Below are 6,067 nucleotides of genomic sequence, written 5' to 3'. Positions count from 1 at the left end.
TTAAAATTAAATTCTAACAAAGATATATAAAATTTTATAATTAACAAAGAATTTAAGAAAATACAAAAATATTTAAAAGAAAAATATATAAATTTCATATAAAATCACAAATTTTATATAAATAACAGAACACGAAAAAGAAGAAAAAATGTATTGAGAGAGAATAAAAAGAAAAAATAAAGAAAAAAGAATAAGAGAAATACGAGTGGCAACATACATGTTATCCGTAGGTATCCAACTCGACCCTATTCGTCCAAAATAGTCTAAGTCATCTCTTGAGAAGAATAGAAGTAGAACTCAACTCAAACACCTATGACTATGATCCTCTTCAAGAATCACATTGCCAAATTTTAAAAAGCTTCGGTGGCAAGATCCCACGGTAGGGTTGTCAACCCGATCCGTAGCGGAAAAGGCAGGGTACAGATTGTGCCTCAACCTTATCCAACCAACATGCACCTTATATATGTATATGTTATATACTTATATAAAAATATGTTTTAAGTAGATATTAAACCAAAGACCTCTCATTAAATGCAAAAGATCCTTAGCCATTAAAAGAAGATCATTAATTGATAATTTAATAATTTTTTTTTACATAAAAATCAGTTCTATTTTAAATTATTATCAAGTTATATAATAATATTGCATCTTTTTTATAACTTGCAAGTAGGCTACCTGCGGGTTAAGAACGGATAGGGTTAGGGTTGAGATATTTTCAACCTATGGATAGGATAGGTTTAAATTTATATAAAAATTTCAATCTGCGAATAGGATTAAAGTTGGCTCTAAACCCTACTCTATTCTACCTATTACCACTCGTAAAGGAAAACAGAAAAAATGAAATAAAAAAAATGCAATAGAAAAAGAAGAAGAATATTAGAAGAAAGAGAGAAAAAAATCATAGAAGGAAAAGAAAGAGGAGAAGAAAGTACGTGGAAGAAAAAGAATAATGCATATGAAAAAGGAAAAAAAAAATAAAAACAAAACATTTATTTGTTTTCAATTTGAGAAAGTCTAGGGCAGCAACTTTATTAAATTCTGGCTAGTATGTAATCAACAAAAGAAAAAAGAGTAATTTCACACTATTAGACCATTTGGCCAGTACTCCCAAGAGTACTCCACAGACAAACAAGCCCAAATAAGATGATCAATAACTCTATATTTTTCTTTTATTATATCACATGTTTATTTTGCCTTTCTTTATTATTCTGAAATGTGTGAGTCAACTTTTATTCTTTATTCTGTTAGTATCTTATTAGAATATTCTACAAATTAGAAAGATTTGCTAGATATGATTGTATTTATGATGAGCTTGTAAAAGCTGTATATATTACAGCAAGAGAAAAGCATTATACAAATTTTACCCTTCTCTTCTCCTTACTGTCCATAATTCAGTATGGTGTCAGAGCTTTAAAGCTCTGCTATATCCATCCATGGTAAAGACCACAAATCCAAACGGAACACCTCCTTCTCATTCTCCTTCTTCTTCTTCTGTCATACAAACAATGAGTGATAATGATTCAAACCCCTCTCAAAATTCTGCTATCCCCTTCTATATACAGCCAAGTGAGAACCCAACATCAATTCTTGTTTCCCTGTACTCACAGGAAACAACTACCATTCTTGATGTCGTTTCTTTTTTATGGCCATAATTTCCAAAAACAAATATGGCTTTTTCACAGGCTCAATCCCTTCTCCTTCACTTGATGACCCAGTTTATCCTGCTTGGGAAATGTGCAATAATTTAGTCATTTCCTGACTATTTCATTCCCTTTCACCTTCCATTACCCAAAGTGTCATTTATCTGTCTACTGCTTCTTCTGTTTGGGAAGATCTTCGAGATCGCTTCTCACAGTCAGATCTATTGCGCATTGCTGAATTGCATGAGGAAATTTATGCACTCAAACAAGGTTCACTCTCTGTCACTGACTTTTTCACTGCCCTAAAGACTCTATGGGAAGAGATAGAAAATTCACGTCCTCTCGCTCTCTGTACATGCCCTGCAAAGACTTACCGTAACCAAGACTTCATCATCCGATTCTTGAAGGAACTTGATGAACGTTTTTCAGTGGTAAGATCCCAATTGCTTCTCCTTGATTCTCTGCCTCCAGTCAATCGAGTTTTTGCCATGGTAATTCAGCAGGAAAGATAATTACAAGCAGCTACTGGCATTCTGGATGAACAACGAACTATTGCTGCCGCGATTGAAGGTCAATGACCAGGACACGGTCGCGGACGCGGCTCTGGTTTCCGCAGCAAAGGACGCGATGGGAATTCCTCCAAGTACTGTACTCATTGCGGCAGAACAGGGCACACGGTGGACGTGTGCTATGGAAAGCACGGGTATCCACCTGGACACCCGCGATACCCTAGACGACCTCGTGCTGGTGATCACGCTGCTCCCTCCATCAACAGCGCCGCTTCCTCCGCTGCTAACCCTACTCTGTTCTCCAACGGCGCCGCACCATCATCCTCTTCATACAGCCTGGTTCAAGAAAAACAGGTTATTAGGGCACCAACTGAACTAGTTCTTGGACTGACCCAAGCCCAGCATGCAGCCTTAATGAGCTTTCTGAAAAAGGGCCGAGGCCCACAGTTCAGTTTCTAAGGATGAGATTAAGCCCTCCAGTTCCTCTTCCTCTCAATCTCAAATTGGGCTTCTCCCCAGTCCAAATTTGGGTAGCCATATTTTATGTTCTTCTCATACTTTTTCAATTTTAAATTCTGCATCACACTTTGTTTTTAATGGTGCATGGATATTAGATTCAGGTGCCACTGATCATATTGCTTCCAATTTTTCTTATTTTATTTCATACATAAAAATTAAGCCAATAGTGGTCCATATGCCCAATGGTTCCAAAGTTATAGCATCTTTTAAGGGTGTAGTTCAATTTTCATCCTCTTTAATTCTTTCTAACGTACTTTATTTGCCTCAATTTCATTTTAATCTAATTTCCATCTCAAAACTTACTTCTAAACTTCCTTATGATGTCACTTTCTCACAATTTTCATGTATTGTGCAAGAACCAAACAGCTTGAGGATGATTGGTTTGGGTAGTTTAAAAGAAGGATTATATATGTTCTTGAGCAAGTTTTCCACAACATAAGTTCATCACCTTCCTCCATCAATTCTACATATAGTACACCCATCACATCTTTAAACTTATAGTATTTTAGAGTAGGTCATCTTTCTGGACAACGGCTTAATGCCCTGCATAAACAATATCCATTTATTTCTTTGCATCATGATAAACTTTGTGATGTATGCCATTTTTCTAAGCAACAAAAACTTCTTTTTTCTCTTAGTAATAATAAAGCAAGCATGAAATTTGAATTATTACATATGGATATATGGGACCATTTCGTCAAAATTCAATTCATAATCACAAATATTTTTTAACCATAGTTGATGATTTTAGCCGCTTTACTTGGATCATCTTGTTAAAATAAAAAAGTGAGGTATCTCAACATATCAAAAATTTCATTGCTTTGGTTGAAACACAGTTTAATTCTAAGATTAAATTTATTCGATCAGATAATGGTCCAGAATTTCTTTTGACATCCTTTTATTCATCAAAAGGCATTATTCATCAACGAAGCTGCGTTGAAACTCCCCAACAAAATGGGAGAGTCAAACGTAAGCATCAACACATTTTGAATGTTGCTCGTGCTCTCATGTTTCAATCAAATTTGCCTATCACTTTTTAGTCTTATACTATTAATCATGCAGTTTATTTGATAAATAGAGTTCCATCTGCCATTCTTAATTTTAAAACCCCTTTTGAAACTCTATTTAATAAACAACCCGATTATAATGAACTCAAAGTTTTCGGCTGTTTATGTTTTGTTTCAACTATTTTGAGACATCGTTCTAAATTTGATTCAAGAGCACAAAAGGGTATTTTTCTTGGTTATCAAAATGGTTTTAAAGGATATATTGTTTATCTTTTTGAACATAAGAAAATTCTAATTTTCAGAAATGTGATCTTCTATAAGCTTATTTTTCCCTTAGCCAAAAACAATCAACAGCCCACACAAAATTATCCCATTCTTATCCCACATCAAAATAATCCAAGCCCAAATAACATCAATAATTCAAAATCACCCTCCATTCCTATTGGACCCATTCCTTTACCCGATTCAAGCCCACTTCACAACAATAATTCCCAACTCCCCTTTTCTGGAAGCACCGAACCCCCTCTCTCTCCTAATTCCCCTTCGTCTTCTTCCTCCCAATTGCCTTTACCTTGTTCTCCCAACTCTTCTTCCAATGTGACTTCTCCCCCATCCTCTCCTCAATCACATACAGCCCCTCACTCCATTGAGCTAATTGAACCTGGACCAATCACTGTCCCTCCTTCTACCCGACATAGCCACCGTCATATCCGGCCTCCCACTCATCTCTCTTATTATGTCTGTAATACTTCTTTTAATCCCCAAATTTATTCATCCTCACGCTCAAGGTATTATCTATCTTCAGTTTTCTTTTTTGCTTTTTTTTCTATCTCACATACCAAGTTTCTTTCATCCTTATACTCTGACTGTGAACCAAAGACCTTTTAGGATGCTGTTAAGGTTCCTCACTGGCAGCATGCCATGACAGAGGAAATTGCTGCACTTGAGCTGAACAAGACCTGCGTTCTGGTTGAGTGTCCTCCCACCGTAAAACCCATTGGATGTAAGTGGGTTTACAAGATCAAATGCAAGCCTGATAGTAGTATTGACCGCTACAAGGCTTGCTTGGTAGCCAAGGGTTTCACACAGACAGAAGGAGTAGATTTTCTTGAAACATTCTCACCGGTAGTGAAACCTGCAACTATCAGAATCGTTCTTGCTTTGGCTTCGATTAAGGGTTTGCCAATCCAGCAGCTTGATGTTAACAACACTTTCCTTCATGGCGATTTGACGGAAACTATCTATATGGCTTTACCTCCTGGTCTCAAATCTTCTCAGCCAAATCAATGTTGCAGATTGCTCAAATCATTATATGGATTGAGACAATTCAGTAGAATGTGGTACAAGAAACTCTCCCTTCTTCTTGTTTCTTATGGATATCAGCAGACGATTTATGATTATAGTTTGTTTTTCAAAATTCTGGGCACTGACATTTGCATAATACTGGTCTACGTTGATGATATTATGATTACGGGAAGTTCTTCTTCTGAGATAACAGCAATAAAGGTACTTTTGAACTCTAAATTTAAAATTAAAGACCTTGGTACATTGAAGTATTTTTTAGGTATTGAGGTAGTTCATTCTTCTCGGGAAATCTCTCTTTCACAGAACAAATACTACTTGGACCTTTTGAACGATTCTGAACTTTTGGGTGCAAAACCCACACCTATTCCTATGGATAGTACCTTTAGACTTCATTAAGATGATAGTCCTCCTTTGTCTGATCCATTTATTTATCGGCATCTTGTCGGTCGATTGTTTTTCCTAACCACAACTCATCCGGATATCACCTATGCCACCCAACAGCTTAGCCAATTCATGGCCACCCCTACTCAGGTTAACTATGCAGCAGTTCTTCGAGTACTTCGATATCTGAAAAATAATCCGGCAGAGGTCTTTTCTTTCCCAGATTTTCTAGTCTTCAGATATATTGCTTCAGCAATTCCGATTGGGCAGGTTGTCCGGATACCCGTCGTTCATTAACTGGTTATTGCTTTTTTTTTTTGGAAATTCTTTAATCTCTTGGAGGACTAAGAAGCAAACTACTGTTGCTAGATCTTCAACAGAAGCTGAGTACCGAGCCTTGGCTAACACTACATGCAAGCTTTTATGGATCTTGAATTTGTTACAGTTTCTTCGTGTGTCTTGTGATCGTCTACCTGTTCTGTTTTGTGATAATCAAAGCGCCTTACACATTGCTGCCAATCCTGTGTTCCATGAGAGAACTAAGCACTTGGAGGTGGATTGTCATCTGGTTCGCCAAAGGGCTCAAGCTGGCGTAATGAAGTTGCTTCCCGTCCCATCTTCGCGCCAATTGGCAGATATATTTACCAAGCCTCTCCAAACACATTCCTTTCGTATCAATTTATCCAAGTTGGGAATTCTTGACGTA

Source organism: Arachis ipaensis, chromosome B07, assembly GCF_000816755.2.
Source record: "Arachis ipaensis cultivar K30076 chromosome B07, Araip1.1, whole genome shotgun sequence".
Lineage (NCBI taxonomy): Eukaryota > Viridiplantae > Streptophyta > Magnoliopsida > Fabales > Fabaceae > Arachis > Arachis ipaensis.
Note: the sequence above shows the minus strand (reverse complement) of the source record.